At 41.0% G+C, this 18,880-nt stretch overlaps 1 protein-coding gene across 9 annotated transcripts in view; it reads right to left on the bottom strand.

Moving 5' to 3' along the window:
* The window catches only part of SUGCT (succinyl-CoA:glutarate-CoA transferase), a 334,539-nt gene that overhangs the window by 14,465 nt on the left and 301,194 nt on the right, over positions 1-18,880 (bottom strand). Inside the window, exon 15 of one of the 9 annotated variants that reach the window (XR_010308108.1) lies at positions 5,574-5,675. The exons of the other annotated variants lie outside the window; for them this stretch is intronic. The gene's annotated coding sequence lies outside the window, so the exon portion shown is untranslated. The remainder of the gene's footprint in view (positions 1-5,573; positions 5,676-18,880) is intronic. 9 annotated transcript variants of the gene reach the window in all.

Genomic DNA, 18,880 nt, shown 5'->3' with positions numbered 1-18,880 from the left:
TAGAAGTGGGTAGACTCAGATTGGATGTTAGGAAGAAGTTCTTTACCACGAGGGTGGTGAGACACTAGAATGGGCTGCCCAGGGAGGTGCTGGAAGACCCATCCCTGGAGGTATTTAAGGCCAGGCTGGATGAGGCTCTGAGCAACCTGATCTAGTGTGAAGTGTCCCTGCCCATGGCAAGGAGTTTGGAGCTAGATGATCCTTGAGGTCCCTTCCAGCCCTGACAATTTTGTGATTCTATGATAGATTGCAATATTGGAGCCAATCCCCAAATCCAAAAGTGATGGTAAACAATCTGGGTGCAATGGATGAAAGGGTTAGCTGGGAAAAAAAGTGAGAAATGCAGTGGGCTGTCAACTTTTTATGCTCAGCACTTCGGAAGCATGGGATTAAAGACCATAGAAGTTCTACAGTCTATAGAAGAGAAGTTAAAGACAGGAATCCTTCCATAACCTAGCTCTTCTGTCTGTATCCTCAGGTGGTCTAATCAATCTCCCACTGCCAAGCTCTGCCTTCCCAGCTAAGCTATTCACATATTTTTTTTGCTTGGCACTTCTCTGTGCTCTTTTGCCAACTAACCACATATGGACAAATCCTTGCCCTTTCACAGAGACCAGAAAAAGTAACAATACAAAAGCAGAACACTACCCACAGTTGCTCAGTACACAAGATCACTCTCTGACAGTGGTCAGAAGTAGATGCTCTTGAAGGAATACAAGAATATAGCAGAAACATCCAATATTTCCCTGATACTTTCCCAGCCTCTAACAATTCACCATCTAGCTCCAGTATCCCACCCTCCTCTTGTGCATACTCCCCTATTCTTCCCAAATCCCTCTCCCCAGTCTCCCATTAACTGACGCCTACTCTAACATCCTGAGGATAATCACCACAAGGAACTTAATACATCATGAGATAATATATCCCATGTAGCTCAATTACTCATCAACCTTCAATGCCCTTTCTTGTTCCCAAAGCCCATCACTCCCCACAGCACTTTCCATTGAACCCTAAGCCCTATTCTCTCTGTTTCTCCCCTTTTTCGTCAAACCCTGTGACTGACCTCAGATATTGAACACTCTGAATGCTTGATATTCCTTGCTATTCACTTTTTTATTCAGTTCCTTCAGTAATCAGTGTACTCCTTCATCCATTTCTTACATAAGCTTACCAGTTGTACAATGAAAGCAATACTTGAGAGAGAGGGAAAGAGTAGGAAGCACTTCTGACTAAATAGAACACATTTGCTAAATTCCTCCTCTGGGTTTGTTAGACCTCTGCAGCTGGGATTTATCCTTAGTGATAAGCCAAGTAACCCCACTTCACAGCATAAACTGCAACCAACATATTTTAAGCAGGTGTGGGAAAATTCAGCAAAGCACTAACGACTCCTAAAAAGTGCCAGCAGAACCTGAGTGCATGCTTAAAGATGTAATGCCAAGTTAATACCTAGAGCAAATTTTTGTCATTTCTGTGTCTGGGTCATCCAGAGTCTTCTTAGAGGCTGTCCACAAACGAAACTAAAACCAGATTTCAGATAAATAAAGCAAACAGGGTGGACTTACTTAATTTCATATTATTTAGAACATTCAGTGGAGCTATGTGATATCTACACAGGCAAAAGCAAGCTTTAGGGTAGCAGAGACTGCTGCTGCACTGGATATGAGAAACAGCCTTTCTCCTCAAAGAAACCCAAATCCTGGAGTTTTGGGTGACTTGGAGGAAAGACACAACCACAGCATATTTATTTATTCTCTTAGGTCAACCAACAGGAGTGAACTCTAATGCAAAACATCTAGATACTCAGCCTCTTAAGTGTGGCACTACGACAGGATCATCTAGGTGAGCTATGCTTCCCTTCCATCTCTATCCTCAACCAGCTTTGACTCATCACACAATCACTGAGGCTGGAAAAGACCTCTGAGATAATCAAGTCCAGCCTATGACCCAAAACTATGACATCAACTAAACCATGACATGAAATGCCTCTTCCAATCTTTTCTTCAAGATTTCCAGGGATGATGACTTCATCAACTCCATGGGCAGTCCATTCCAGTGCCTAATTGCCCCTTCTGTGAAAAAGTGCTGCCTAAAATCCAACCTAAACCTCCCCTGGTGCAGCTTCAGGCTGTGCACTCTTGTCCTGTCACAGGTTGCCTGGGAGAGGAGCTTGACCTCACTTGACTACCACTTCCCTTCAGGTAGCTGTAGAGAGCGATAAGGTCTCCTCTAAGTCTCCTCTTCTCCAGGCTGAACAACCCCAGCTCTCTCAGCCTCTCCTTATACAACTTTTCCTCCAGCCCTCTCACCAATCTCTTCACTCTCCACTGGACCATCTCCAGCACCTCATTGTCCTTCTTTCAGCAAGTGGCCCAGAGCTGCATACAGGACTTGAGGTGAGGCCTCACCAGTGCCAAGTACGGGGGGAGAATAACATCCCCAGTCCTGCTGGCCATGCTATTCCTGATACAGACCAAGATGCCATTGGCCTTCCATTCCACCTGGGCACACTGCTGGCTCATGTCCAGCCAGCTGTCACCTAGCACACAGGTCCCTCTCAGCCAGGCTGCTCTCCAGCCACTCATCTCCCAGTCTCTATCGCTGCATAGGGTTCTTGTGGACAAAGTGTAGGGCACTGCACTTGGTCCTGCTGAATCTCATACCATTGGCCTCAGCCCATTGACTCAGTCTGTCCAGGCCCCTCTGCAGCATCCTCCTATCCTCCAGGAGATCAGCACCCCCCTTCCAACTTGGTTTCATAATGTGACCCGAAAGAAAAAAGGCCACAGAGTTTTCACAAATGACCAAGTAGGAATTCAGGATGCTTTTACTTCTGGATCTGAGCTGCTTGTGGTAATCCTAATGTAAAGAAAGTGCACTCTCTGAAGTCCAGTCTTTAAGGCATCTTCTGCTAGGTGTCTGAAATCAAAACCCAAACTACTCACCAACTTTGAAAAGTTCAGTTTCATCAGTACTTTTATGCTGTAGTTGTCCTCTCTTATAAAGCCTTCTGAATGCTCTGGAAAACGTTTTACAATGTCAATCCAAATTCTACTTAAATGATTCTGTCCTGCTTGGTTTACAGGCACAGCATACAGGGAGAACACACGTCTGCTTTTCATGATGTGCTTTCCGTGACATGCTGGAGCTGCTGTTGAGATGTATGGCAACGACAGCACGCGAATAATCCTTACATCTGTGTACAAGCAAATGCACACTTCACAGGAGCTGTGTGCATGGTATGTTTTCAGAGCGAGAGACAGAAAGCGAAATCACATTATTTCTCATTAAACCAGGGGATGGTTTCCTTATTTGCATCCATACTGAGGTCTATTATACAGCTGGAATCCTTTTTAGTAAGACTCAGATTCCCAGTTTTTAAATTAAGCTTTGAGTCTCACTATCCACCACATCCAATTAAAAGGCCATCAGCAGTCCTGCTTTTGAATGAAAGATGCAGGAACAGATTTAACAAATACTTGATCCTTTAAATGCAGTGTAAAATACATGTAAAGGATGGTAAAAAAGGATTTAGGAACCAATGTGTTTTGGTGTATCTGGGCTGTCATTAAAATTTTCTGATCGTTTCAGGAATAAGGTCTTGCTCTCAGAGGCCACAAACTGATGATGTAAGGAAAGTAAACCACTGATCACTTAACATTATTTCTTTTCTTATTTCTGGATAAAAATCACAAGGAATATACAGAAATAAAATGCTATTTTCTTTACAAGCTAGCATCAAGTTAACAACAATCTTTTCAGAGGGAAACTATAATTAGAGGAATGATCTTAAGAAAGGAAGGAAAAAGCAGGAGGCAAGGAGAAAGCAAGTGTGAATGTGGGAAAATAAAGGAAGAAAATGCTATAAAGGCTTCAGAAGAACTGCTTAGGTTCATCCACATGTGAATCCTGACCCAGACATGTTAAGCCAATAACAATAATCGTCCTAAGATAATGTGGAAAAATTCTTTGCCTGCACTACAGCACTGCAGCATAGGAATGGGAATACATTGAAATTAGCCTCTTTCCAAGATTTGGAAATTCTAAATTAAGTGACAAGAAACAGAGGAGGTCTGAGGTTTATTAGAAGACTGAACTACAAGGTGTGATGTTTCCCTTAAGTGCAAATCAATTACTGTCTGCGATACAGTAACATGCTCTTCAAAACTGTTTAAAAAAGAGAGGAAAAAATGGGAAGAAATCCCCTACAGAATTGTAACACGCTGAGTACTTGTAAAAACCAGTTTTTCTGATGTAATGATTCCAGTATCAGTTCTTAGTCTTACACTTCCAGTGTAACTCTGAGTATCTCGCATTCATTAGTGGTATAAACTCAGTTTGGAGAAGAAATAAATTCCATACCAGAACACCAAGATTCCAGTTTCATCTGCTTACATGCAAGCAAGCAAGCATCCTATTTATACAAACAGATATACTGATATTATATGGGCTTACCTGCACTCAGAGAGTAAGATGGTTAAAAGAGATCGATACTTTATATGGCACACTGCGATTGGGGTTATTTACCCAGCAGGATCTGCGAGCTGGGATTGCAGACTCAAAGAGACTAGACATAAAGAGCAAGGAAAGAGGCAGTGAGAGACCAGAGCCTGGTACATGTCACTGTTCCTCTACAACGAGGAAAAGACAGCTCAATGATGAGCAGGTACTCAAGGAGGTGAGGCATTGGAACAGGCTGCCTAGAGAGGTGGTAGAGCCACCACCCCTGGAGGAGGCATTCAAGAAACGTGTAGATGTAGCACTTCAGGATATAGTTTAGTGGTCATCGTCACTGAGTTACGGTTGGACTTGATCTTAAAGATCTTTTCCAACCTTAATGATTCTCTGATTCTATGATTCCAGGACTGCAGCTTATAGAACTCATTTATTATAACCTTAGGGAAATCAGTCTTTGTTCCTGTGAAAAAGGGATAATAGTTCTTAAGTGGTGCTCAAGATGCTAAAGTTTATTATTTTATCTGTTGTTTTGATGCAATGGTAATAGACCCATTGAAGTGTCTTATAGGAACTGCAGTTTCCAATTAAATTTATGCAAAACCCTTGAAAATTGGTACAACTTTTTAAAGTAATTACTGCTTGAGACAAAAATTAGACTGTTGCCAAGGGCATACTGCAGTATCAGCAGGGACACAACTTCCATATTTAAAAGAAAAAGAAAAGCATGGCTACATTTCAGCTTCTGTGACACTAACATTCTCCTGTAAAGAGACATTTGTAAATGAGAGAGCGGGACTTTATTTCCCATACCCACTGAAAGTGCTAAGACATTTAGAGAGAAGTGAAACCTAGTCATATATCTGCTTAATACCCACTCACCAAACCAGAATAGAGCCTTTGAAGAGATTTTATGCAAGTGGTCTACAAAGGCTTTCAGAAGGAAAAGAACGTTGAGAAAGGACTTTAAGCAACTCACATCTCTGTAGAAGTATTTTTGTCTGTCATACATGATGGACTCTGACTTTTCATCTCTGCCTCGAGGTGGGAAAAAAACCCACATTTATAAATCATCTAATCATCATGTTTCAATTAACACCTTTTCTAGTACAACTTACTGTCCTTGTCTGAGTTTCTCCCCACCACACAGACAACAGATCCCGAAAAGGATCAAGTACTTCAAAGTCTTCCTGAGGACACCTCATACAAGGGATAAGATCCTGAAAGCAGAAAAGAGGAACCTTCATTTCAACAGACGGTGTGCCTTTAAGGCATTCATAACAAATGCTAAAGCACCACCAGGAAACTTTTCCAAACTGGTTATGATTAGCTGTTCTAATTCTGTATGCTGCCCCAAGGAATTTGAACACCCATTTAAACCAAGGATCTTCCCCTACACAAGGAGACATAAAACATAATCCCATCGACTTTAAGGCAAGTAACTCCATGGGATATTTGCTACAGCAATTCATTTGCAACAGGTTTGCTGCAGTAATAACTTTCCACTGCAAGTACACAACGTCTGTCTTTCACAAAATACTTCCACTTCATTTTCTATCAGAGGGCCACCAATCTTTTGTGCCAGGATTTCATGAAATTAATAAATCTACTTCCATAATCCTTGCTTCTTTTACTGACAAATGCAATAAACTACAGGATGCAAAACTCTGGAAGTCTATTGGGATTTATTTTCCTTTTTTTTTTTCTCTTCCTTGACAAGCTTTACAGAGTAGCACTTCTGAGACATACTCATGTGCTGTAAACCTAATCCATAGCAATTTCCTCTTTTCTCAAATAACCTAAATATTTTATGAATAGTGAAGGATTTCCTTTATCAGACAACACTTGCCTTTTTTTTTTTTTTTCATGTGAATAGTTTCCAAGGAAATACACTTTGAAGCAACTGGATGCTCTCAGGTTGACATCCACAAGATATACTCTTAAGGAAACATGTAAAACATGCCTAACAAGAAGGTGCCCTGGAGTTAAAAGGCAGTACAAGTGGTACAAGAACTGAGGGCAAACCTTACTTTTTTTTTCTAATCCCAACACAGCAGCCATTTCAGTGCTACTTTTTATGCCCATCTCTGTAAAATATTTGCTTTTCTACAGCAGCAAATCACACATGGATTGATTTTTTGAAGTTGCTGAGCCAATAAGGCCACACAAGCTCCTGATATTTTCTGTTCTTAGTCCTTTTCTCCTCAAATTGTGGGTGATGCCCACCATTCCATCTGTAACAGAAGGTTATTCATATTCATAGAACAACCATGCTTATATGCCTGTCTTCTTCAGCTGGGCTTGCATCTCTGCTTCCTTTCTCCAAATTTACCCCATTCTTTTGGCTGCTGTGGTTTTAGTTGGTCTGTGTGTTCGTGCACAAACACACATACACATGCCTACAGTGATACCAGGCACCCTTGTAGAAACAATTCTTCAGTGTAAACTTAACTACAGCACTGACCCATCTGCTAAAAACCCTGGTTTCTGCTGCAGACAGAACAGTATGACTGGGACAGAGCTCTTAATGAAAAAGCCAGCACACTGGTCCCTATCACCTTCCTGCTCCCCCACAGAATAGCTGCAATCACAACTCTACCTCATCCTTCTGCTGCTGAGAGACACCCTTGATTTGCCTGGGAAGTGGGGAATAGGGCAATGTAAGTACAACTACTCCATTATTTCTTGTTTATTCTAAAAGGACCAATAAAAGGATAAACACAAATCTTGGCTGAAATAACTGTGAGGAAAAATGGTTGAGGATTTTTTTGACATTTGGTTACCTACAGGAAGTCTTCAGAGAGACTAAAACTTACTTCTCAGCTAGAAGAAAAACTGCTTGAAATTTCCTTAAACTGACAAGCAACATTTGAGAAATTAATCAAACTGAAACAATTTTCATTTTGCTACACATCCAGCTCCAAATCAAATATTACAGGAGCACTGAAAGTCTCAAGAAAATGCCCCATGAGGCATGGAAAACAATTAGCAAGCAAAAAAGGAGAAGTATTCAGCACACCCCTCACCCTAGAAGTCCAAGCCAATTACAGTAGAAATAGTCAGTGATTCAGCACAAAGGTTCCTTGGCAGACTAGTGAGGAAAAGGCAAGACTCCAGCTGGGTCACTCAGAGAAAAAAAAAGCAATAGTGCATCATAAGGGCAGGATTGGAGTTTGCAGCCCTTAAAAAGGGGGACATTTAACTTAGTTCATGTCATTCCTAAAAGGACCTTCTTTGTATATATTTGCTTCTCAAAACCAAAATCCTAAATTTTCCATTCAAAGTGGTTTGCTGTAGGGTCACACAGTTCTGCAACTATCTGGGGTCCTTCCCTAGCTCAACTCCATGAATGACACATTTCTGGATTCTGATATTTTTGGGGAGGACAAAGTAAAAATAAAAATTTCCACATCAGAGATTCTGTCATGAGTTTTCCTCAAAGAAAGAGTGGGGTCAAAGAGAGGGACTTCATGCAACTGCTCTGGGAAGCATGTTGAAGGAGCCCTTAACTGATAGAAGGAATAATCAGAAAAGGAATTCTGGGGAATCAGAAAAGGAATTTTAGGGGTTGTTTAGGGTTTATTTTTCTTTTTTTTTTTTTTTTTTCTGACAGAGAAGCCAAAACTTTGGTCATTGTCAGAGATGAGACAGGCCTTCTATCTGCCCCAGGCTGATCACTCTACAGTTCTTGAGTATGCATTAACCAGCCTTAAAATTAATCTAGGGAGAGCTAGAGATTAGGGGAAAAGAAGATAGCAGAGAAAGTACAGAGCTATGGAAGCAAAAAAAATAGTAGCTGAATGGTTAAATCAGAAAGTAATAAATAAAGTAGGAGGAGCAGAGAAGAGTTTGATGTTAGAAGTGATGAAAAGGTAACTGAGATACTTATCAGTGAGATTCAGAAGAAATGCTGCTGGAGCAAGAAGATGGCAGATAGGAAGCAGAGTCATCACTTGCAGCTGAGGAAGCTCATACGATCACAAGAATGTTTCAGAATGTGCTCGGCCAACTGTGGCTGACTCTGTGAATAATGAAGTTAGGAAGAGGGGTGAAAGAACAGAGCTAAGGGAGAGTGTGGTAAGAGCCAACAGCTGATTCGACAAAAGACAGCAGAAAGAAAAAAAGCTAATTTAAACAGATTGCGTCTGAAAAAAGTCAACTGCGCGGTCTTGGACTTCACCGATGGACAGCACGATAAGGAAGGGAAAAGCAACCTCAAGACAGATTTTCAACTTCCTCTACAATCAAAAGTTTGTGTCCAAGAAGCACAGCTTTTAGCAATGAATTTCTCTTAAAGATAAAGCTGCAGACAGTAAAAACCATATCCTTTAGGAATGTTTGAAAAGCATACGTGTGTAGGATCTTTGTTTAGAAACAAAAATATCAAGAGGAAAGAAAAGCTTCTGCTCTCTTTAAAAACAAACAAACAAAACCCCTACCTTCATGTCTTCTTTTTTCATCACAGCACACTCGCAACACACCACACTACAAGTGCTGTTCATATGAAACTGTTGTCCTTACAATGATACCAATGGTACCAAAAGTGTGAGGGTCATAAATTCTAGTGTCCAGCTGGAAGAGTATGTCCATGTGTTACTGCTCCACAGCACTCATATAAAACATTTAGAAAACAATCATTTCAAGGTGATACTGTCAATTTCTAAATAGCACTGCATGTATTTTTTTTCCCATTGCATTGTTTCAGATAGCACCTGGCAGTACTATAATTGAAAGAGAACAAGGAATTTATTTCCTACTGCTCCAGCGCAGGCTGCCTTCAGAAAGCAGGTTTTCAGGTGAGGTTGTGGAATCTCAGTCCTTGGAGGTTTTAGCCTCAATAAGACAAAGTCCCAAGCAACCTTGTCAAAATTCAGCACTGAGGTTGCTGTAGCCAGAATGATTCTGGGATACACAATGTCCAACATAGGCAATTTCAGTATTTCCCTCCTGACAGTCAACCTTAGCAACAGGTCTCTAGTCAAACACTGTCTTCATGACTCACTTAAGCAAATAAGATTAAAGAACCTGTGAAGGTAAAGTTGGTATTTGAACAATTTGATCAGGGAGTGAGAGTGGGAAACTCAGTATCTGACACAGGCAAATGGGGTAAAAATGGATGAAAACTTGTCGTGCTCTTTTTAAAGGTAGTGACAGAAATTAAACTCTCAAATCAAACTGGAGAAAAAAACCCAGAATTACATTTAGAGAGAAATACGGTGACAGACATCACAAAGCAATTACTGCATCCCTGGCAAACCCCCTAGAATTTTTCCCCATCCCAAAAAACAATCTACACTCCCCAGTGCTCCAGTCCTCCCCACCAATGCCTCCACCATCCAAAGAGGCCTAAACGAGCCTCTGGAGGCCTACTGCTTACCTGTTGCTCCCGACGAAGTGGCTCCTGCCACACACACAGGGCAGAAGGAGGAGGAAGGGAGAATGAACTCACCTTGTTGTGAGCTTATAAGAGGATAGCAGAATTATGGGACTGAATAACAATCTTCTAGTCCCCAGAAGATTTCTAACCCTATTGTCTCAACCCGGGACAAAACTAGCAGGAGGTATCACAAGTAGGCCTCATCAGTGTTATGCCTTCTGTAGCACTGTGATGGTTCGGGTGTTACCTGCCCCCCCACACCTTGGCAAATCACCCAGACTAGGCTCAGCAGCTCTGCAAACTGAGTGAAGCTTATTATTTACAGCTCAGCACAAGATACAGGCAGATATTTACAGTTATAGACAGAAATACACAAGTTAAAAGGTAATACAGACACACAGCAGCCCTCCCAGAAACCTGAGTCCCCAGGAGGGGCTCCCGACCACCCTTCCACCTTTCACCACTCCTCTACCTTACCTCAGATCTTGCCTTATGTTTAAGGTAGCTTTGGTGGTCGGCCAGGGGGTTTAGGAAGCAGGTTGATTAGTCACAAAGATGGCAGGTTAGGTTAGGTTAGAGAGAGAAGTGCAGCCCACAAAGCCCAGACAGTGTCTGCCTCATCTATGTCTGTGTGCTTGTTCTTATGCCTCTCAGCAAGCCGATGAGTGCAGCAGACATCAGCACTGTTTCCCTTTCACAGCCTGTAATCTAATTCTTCTCACCAGAACATTCTAGCTAGGCTCAAACTACCACAATCACTCAGCATTGCTTTCAAATGAAGGATTTGAAACCCGGTGCTACCTACCTTTCAGTAGGATTGAGCTCTACCTGCAGCGCGTGAGGTGAACTGCCAGGCCTCAACTGGATCTTTTCAACCAGCCGTTTTGTAAGGCTGGCCCTGCTCTCATTTGGGGAAGGGGTGAAACAAGGCTTAAGGCTTTCTGAGGTGTCAAGCAAAGGTGCTTATCGTGACTCTCAGGAGGTTTATGGTCTGCAGTCCTCTCCCCTTTGCATGGGAGAAATCAGAGAGAGAGAAGCATCTGCTGACAACAGAGTCCGTGGCTCTGGGGCCAGCCCTGTCTCACCCTTCACTCTATGGTGGAGGCCTGCTCTGCCAGGCTTGCTTTCAATCGGGCCTAGAAGCAGCGTCTACAAATCAACACCTATTTAAGAAGTGCTGTCTACAACTACCTGAAGGGAGGTTATAGCCAGGTGGGGGGTGGCCTCTTCTCCCAGGCAACCAGCAATAGAACAAGGGGACACAGTCTCAAGTTGTGCCGGGGTAGGTTTAGGCTGGATGTCAGGAGGAAGTTCTTCCCAGAGAGAGTGATTGGCATTGGAATGGGCTGCCCAGGGAGGTGGTGGAGTCACCGTCCCTGGAGATCTTCAAGGAAAGCCTGGATGAGGCACTTAGTGCCATGGTCTGGTTGACTGGCTAGGGCTGGGGGATAGGTTGGACTGGATGATGTTGGAGTTCTCTTCCAACTTGGTTGATTCTATGATTCTATACCTCAAAACTGGCATGTAAAAATCACTTCTGAGAACCTCACACGTTTTAAATGTACTAAATACTCACAAATGTGAGAAACAGAAAAATGTAAACCATACCAAAAAAAATACATTTTTTTCCAGATTTTTGGTCTGCCTGCGGATTTATATTGCCCCTGCAATATGCCACAGGCATTAAGCATTCAATTGGAAGCAAATGAGAACAATTCTCAGCCACCTCTTTCATAAAAAACCCTTCAATCATTTGTAATGTTTTTTGACCAGCAAATAATAGAGCTGCTTCACTGAGCTATTTAAGTCATATTACTTACAGCTGGAGAAAAATGAGGAACAGTCATTTTCTAGGGAAGCCAAAAAATACGATACACTCATGCAAGCTAAATTAGATTAGGATTTGTTTTTTGCCATGGGTTTGAGAAGATAAAGGATAACCTTTTCAACTTCTACTTTGCCTGGCACCACGTTTATATTTTCCAACGAAAGACCTTGAACATGGAACTTCACAAGTGTTAATAGGTTTCAGTCCTATCACCAATGTTCTAAGACTAAATACAGATGGAAGCACTGAAATATTGCTGCAGTTGCAATATCCGTGAGGACCTCTTTTAAAACAGCATTCAGTGACACTTAATTTTATCTTAATTGTGTGGTGTCAAAATAGACTGCATATCGTTACTGTGGCCACTGTGCAAAGGCTTGTTAATCAGACTCTTGAGAAAGTACCTTTGCAGATTGATTGATTGATTTATCTAAGCAGGGTCTGGTGGGGAAGAAGGTAAATCTGCAGCTTTGACATTTTCTTGTGCAGCCTCTCTGCTGTTCTCTGGCAGTTCCAGCGGTTGTAATAATGACAGTGTCCAGACCTATAGATACAACCTGGAGCTAGGACTAGATAAAGGTGCATTACTAATGTTGGTACTACACATACAGCTCTTCTCAGAGAGCACTGGGCAGTGAGATATGTCAGCTACTACTATCACTGCAATTACTAATGTCTTTCAAATCCTTCCTTTTGACCTGACACTTCCCTTGGATGATATCTGATTGCTGCACATCATGGCTCAGCACAACTTCCCCATGGGAAATGGAGCCCTGGCAATAAACAAACAATGCTACTCTCCAGTGATGGTCAATTCCTATGCTGCAATGCCTGCAAAATCATCACAAAGGAGTTAGGGAAAAGGAAGAAAAGTTAAATAAGGGAAGCATAGTGGATCCATTGTATTCTGAACCTCCTGCCATTTTCCATCACTTTCTCATTAGAAAATGGAACATTTGAAAGCATCTTCAGAGTACATAGTTACTTTGAGTTATTACTATTGTTTTTAATCTAGACAGAGGCTTGGTTAAACCAAGAACTACACAGACAATTAGAAGAAAACAACCCTTGAAGAACTTGCAGGCTGAAATTACACCACTGAACTGCCAAAGAGAGCCTCAAAAATAGAGCAAAATTCATTAAAACAGAAAGGTGGAATAAACAGATAGAAAACATTTGGGTTTTCAGCATAATCTAAAGTCTATGCTAAACTCCTTGGCTATGCTAAGCCTTCCCTTGGCACCTTGCTATTCTCAGATAGCTTAATGGGAGAGAGTTACAGAACATATTGAAAAACTACCCTGGTTGATTCTATGATTCCGTGACAGACATCCAGCCTTTCTCTCCTGTGCCTTTTGACATCACTAGCAGAAGCAGCTATGGAGTTTTTCAATATGTTTTTCAGTAAGTAACTAAAGCAATCATTAGAAATCTGACCAAAGAGCTGTGACCATTTGCTGTATGCTGATTAGTATTATTTCAATGCTTCTTCATTCTCTTTATCAAATTATTTTCTCCTGCATTATACTTAAGATTGCAAACTCCATGAGGAAGGGTCTACTTTTTTATTCTATTTGATTTATTCTTCAGGAATAGCAGATATGGGGATCTGACCTCCATTCATATATGTCATAATGAATAAATAAAGAACTTCACTACCACAACTAAATTGTCCTATGAGGAGCCACTGAGGGAGCTGTGGTTGTTCAGTCTGGACAAGAGGAGGCTCAGGGGAGAATTTATTGCTCTCTACAACTACCTGAAATGAGGCTGTAGCCAGGTGCATCTGGTGACAGAAGAACAAGAGGACACAGTCTCAAACTGCACCAAGGCAGGTTTAGGCTGGATGCTAAGAAGAAGTTCTTCACAGAAAGAGTGATTTGCATTGGAATGGGCTGCCCAGGGAGGTGGTAGAGTCACCATCCCTGGAGCGTTTAAAAGGAGACTGTATGAGGCATTTAATGCCATGGTTTGGTTAATTAGAAGGGTTATGTGATAAGTTGGACTCAATGATCTCAGAAGCCTTTTCCAACCTGGCTAACTCTGTGACTCTGTGATTCCATTAATACAGTTTTCTAAGTTGATTTCCTCAACAATTTATTTCAATAAATTATATTCTCTTATTAGAAGTGTTTCAAATAAGTGTATCTAAGAACAGTTAAAAAGCTCTGAAAGGTTTAAGTAATGAGAATAAAAAGTAGAAGAAAAAAACCTAGCTGCACATTATGGGAAACATCAATCTATCCTCTGTTCTGGGCCTTCTGCCTCTTAGGAACTTCTAGCAAATGAAAGGTGTAACATTAAGAAGTAATGTTTACCCCATTATATCTGAAAACTGAAAATTAAGATCTTTATCCAATAATATGAGAAGCCAAAAGTACAAATTAAGGCCTTTCATTTAAACAAGACACCACCTTCCTCTGACACATCCAAGAAAACACTCAGCTACAGCGTGCCTCAGAAATTCTGATCTCTGTATACGAACAATATTCATAGTGCACATTATATAGGCAAGCTCAATTAATTCTTTGCCCAGTAACAATTCAGAGTATCAGAGGAAAATAATATCTCTCAGCTGTGGCGCTGGCTGTGGTTTTAGTTTGTTTTGCTTTTCTATTAGGAATCTGGTATTTGTGGCTGACATTTTTATTGCATTAATGGCAGGAAACAATATGAAAAGAATGCAGACAGAAGTGGAAAGCATTAAGAGAAACATTTAGACCCATTGCAAGGACATTCTAATTATGATGGTGAGTAACAGACATGTAACGGAAAGGGCCAGGTTCAATAAATGTTCATGGAATGAGCTTCCCACTTTTAATTTGAGTTTCAAGCCTAAAAAGTTGAGAACTTGCAAAATATCAATGAATGTTTGGTTCCTTCTAGCATTGTGCAGGATAAGGGCCCCTTCAGTTCTGCAAACTGCAAAGCACAATAGCACGAGGCAAAAAAAATAAACTCAAAGTTATAACCTAAGCTGTATCATCACGGAGCTTCAATGATTATTAAAAATTACCTAGGGCTAAATGTCCAATTTAAGATGTCACTGGTTGGTTTAAGTTGTTTGTCTTTGCAAACACAGCTTGAGTTTCTGGCATTTGCAGTTAAAGGCTGAGGCACGAAGAAAATTTGGGGTCAATGTGTCATGCTCAGTTTCTTGTTGTAAGAAGCACAGTATACTCTGCACTAATTGCATTTACTCATCTCCATATTTACTTTCATTAAACACAACAACAAAACCAACAAGACTCTGCAGTTACACTCAAAGATGCAAGAGATTGGGCCATTTGCTGGGAAACAGAGTATGCAAAAAAAAAACTTATCACAGAATTTACGTACACTTGGAGATACATCTAGCTTTGTCTTACTAAATGAGGACCAGACCTAACCACCAGTGAAGTTAACAGAAGACTTCCTCTTACACTTCAGCAGGCATTGGATTAAAGCATTGTTTTTTGGTGAGTCACAATTTGCTACAGCTGTCATTTTATCAGTGCTGCAGACTGTATTTGTGCATTTCAATACAGGCTTTCTTTTAATGTTGAGTTTGGAAAGTTTTCTGGTGGGCTAGGAAGGACAGCTTTTGCAGGAACTGGTGGATTAGATCTTTGTTCTGAAGATAACTGAATGCAAAATGTATTGATTTACATATAATGATCTTCACAGTTCAGCTACAAAGGGTAGCACCTAAAGTGCACAGTGACTGCAGCTGGGTCCTACAAACATTTAACACGTGGGTAACTGTACCTATTGACAGGTTCCGTAAGTTCAAGGGGACTACTTGCTTCAGTGGATACTGATGTGCATGGCTGTTTGCAGGATCAAAGCCTCACTATGAAGCAGAAAGAAAACATCTCCTTGGAGGGAGCTACCAAAGAGAGAATACATGAGGGGTAAGGAACAAAGAGATATTTCAAGTTGAGGTACTGCGCTGAGAATAGATGAGTCATGGAAAAGATGCTAAGTGATTCATTAATACCAGAAGCTTAGCCAACAAAGAATGCCCAAGTATGAAACTAATGACCCTGCTTTTACAATGCTACCAAACTATTTGCTTTTGTAAACTTAACATAGGAATAATTTTCTCCCATTTTGAAAATTTATTGTGCAATTAGTAGTCTCTTTAATAAACTGTATGCATGGCTGTGATAACGGTTGCTCAAAATACCGAGGACTTTACAGTTTTTGTTTGAAAAAAGAAAAACACTAGGAACTTCAAGTCCTGCCAATTTTTCCTCCCTGCCAAGTCCTATTAGCATAAATGAACGGTTTATTTTAAGAAATGCCTGATAAATTACTCCACACAATCAGTAATGAGGGTACTGTCAGCAAAGGAGAATCATTTCCAAAATTTACTTGGCACAAACGAGTGGCTGACTAGCTCACAATCATGTTACATGGCCTCAGGCCCTGTTTTATTCCATAAATTGGCCTGACCTCCTCAAGGTGAACATCAGTGATTCTACAGAAAAGGTAGCTGAGCAAACTTGTTCTGCTTGTGCCTTTTGCCCTTTCTTTAGAAAATTAACACATCCAAGCTACCTGTAGGACTATTCCTATAGCTTCACCTTTTTTGGTATACTGCATCCTAAAATCCTTGTCACAGCTCACATATTAAGATTATCCACCTTTTTTTTTTTTTTTTTTTTTCCTATCACAAACTACAGGAAATAAAAACAGAAAGCCAAGAAGGATATAATGTCTTAAGAAAAAAAAACAACAGAGGCCATGAGTGTCCATCCTGCTTCAATTAGTCTCTTGACTTGAGGAAGTTATCACAGAAACATCTAGGATGGATAAGACCCTCAGGATCACCAAGTCCAACCAATAACCCTACTCTACAAGATTCACCTTAAACCATATCCCTAAGCACCACATCCAAACAACATCCACTGGTACAGTATGCTGATCTGCTCTTTGGTGTCATGCATTAGTACAGCCTGGGGGGTGATCTGTTGGAGGGCAGCTCTGGGAAAAAGGACCTGGGAGTTCTGGTGGACAGCAGGATTACCATGAGCCAGCAATGTGCCCTTCTGGCCAAGAAGGCCAACAGCATCCTGGAGTGCATCAAATAGAGTTATCTAACAAATCAATTCTCTTTTCTTTTCAGAATATAGTTTCAACAGTAAAGAGGAATCCCTTAGCACAGATTATTGCGTCAATTAGCAGCTGAAGCCTATAATAATAAATCATCTCCTCTAAACATTCCCTGGTAAAAATCCCTAAATACTTCAGTCATCATTGCTATGGAATTCATTGCAAGGGGAAAACCTTTCAAAGAAATAATTTTAGATTGTAAGATTAAACAAAAGGCCTAAGAAATCATTTATGCTCCCCTCTCTCACCACTGTAAATTATTTCCAATTGTCATTCCTTTTCTCTTAAACTCAATTGTTAGTGTTTTGCCCAGCCTACTTTTACAAGTCCCAAATGACACTTTTTCCAACGCTCCTTGAAGACTGCTTGACTGCTTTAAAAGGTTTTATTAAAATTTTCAGAATCTTTTTAATAGGATTGGTTTACTCTAAGCTGGAATACTAGACCTGAACCTTGTGTGTCCCCTAGTAGGACACAAAAACATCTAATACGATTTAATCTGCACATACCTTTTGCATCACGTGCCAAGTTCTTCATGTCTAACCATATGTTAGATATACAGTTAAACATTCATATCCAACTACTATGTCAAACACAATATGAGTGCACAGGCAGTCTATATAAAGTACAGATGAAGAGAAAAGGTCCCACAAGTCCTGTGAAGTTTCATAGTAAAAGGATACGCACCAACTGCCTCTCAAGAGGTCTGCTGTGAAGCCTGCTCTGCTTGCCCGTGCACAGCTGTGGTACAGTCAGGGAGATGCTGCACTGCCTGTGGTTGAAGGGTCGAGAGAGCTGAGCACACCACCCTGAACTGCAGGACAGCTCTGTGCAGACTGAATTCCGGAGGCAAACTCGTGCAGGCACGAGTCAGCAGACCCAGAAGTTCTGCATACTGTATCCAAAGGTATTGCACTATTAAATCCAGGGTAGATGCAGACACCATCACAAAATACAGAGGACTGGCAGTCATGGCACTTCAAAACGTTTTGTCCAAAAAGAGATTCAGTCCTGAGCTGACAGTGTGTGATGAAACCACTCTCTAGCAAGGTTTGCAAGGATGGTTTTCCTTTTATGAGAGGGATTTTAGTCATGGTAAAGTTCTCACCCCAATGCACATATGAGAGTTAAAACACAGCCTGACATTTCTGAGCAGCTTATCTCTGCATAAACATAATGGAGCAAAACAGTAAGAAAAGACAGGGACTCTAAAATCTCTCAAGCTTTCTCACTTTCCCATATTAAGTTCATTCCAGGCAACTCTCTAAAGAAATGTGGCTTATTTTATTCTTTTTCCCAGAGTGGGGTTCTGAACATGACACTTTAACCTGGATGAAGCGCACAGCACATGTTTTCTGCCAGAAAAGGCACTGAGGACCAACAAAGCAAACCTGCCAGGTCAGACACCTCCTTGGAAGAAGGCTGGATCTCATATCTTGGGCCCAGGATTTGACATCAGAAGGGAGAAACAAAATGTTTTCCACTTTGGGGAATTTAGTCTTATGTTGCAAAGGGTAAGGGAGAACAGCAGAAACAAATCTGAAGTGCCTCTGGGGACAATTTTTTATTTTCTCTATTTTTATGTGAGTCTTGTTTAAACTGCTTACAGATACACTGGACGGGAACAGGAGGGAACATGTACTTCACACCAGTGTTGCATCCTCCTGCAGCTACAGCTCTACAGTCACCAGTTCTGGCCACAGAACATCAGAAGAGGCTGCAGAGCAGTTTTGCTGAAACTCAATGAACTGAGAGTGCAAGTTAATAATGCCTTTGCTGTGGCCATAACATACTTCTATTTTACTTTTTGTTCAACCAAACTATGCCAATTTTTAAAAGCTTGTGAGCTTCTGTTAGCATGACTACTACACTATCTTCTTGAGTTTACTTCCCTTGGTACTGCTCATTTACTCTGATTTTGATTTTGTGTGGGTACCATCTTCTAATTTCTCTTTGCTACTAACTTAAGCCTTCACTTTTTGCTCTGCCTGCAAGTGTATTTTGGACAGTTGGGACAGATCTGTTCACCCACACAACAGTATCAAATAACTGACTTTTTTTCAGTGATTTTTACTAATGCATTGCATAGCCTATGGTTTCCCTTCTGCACTACAGATTTGGTT

Source organism: Pogoniulus pusillus, chromosome 32 (assembly GCF_015220805.1).
Source record: "Pogoniulus pusillus isolate bPogPus1 chromosome 32, bPogPus1.pri, whole genome shotgun sequence".
Taxonomy (NCBI): Eukaryota; Metazoa; Chordata; class Aves; order Piciformes; family Lybiidae; genus Pogoniulus; species Pogoniulus pusillus.
The sequence above is the reverse complement of the archived record's forward strand: the minus strand, read 5'-3'. Positions and strand labels throughout refer to the sequence as shown.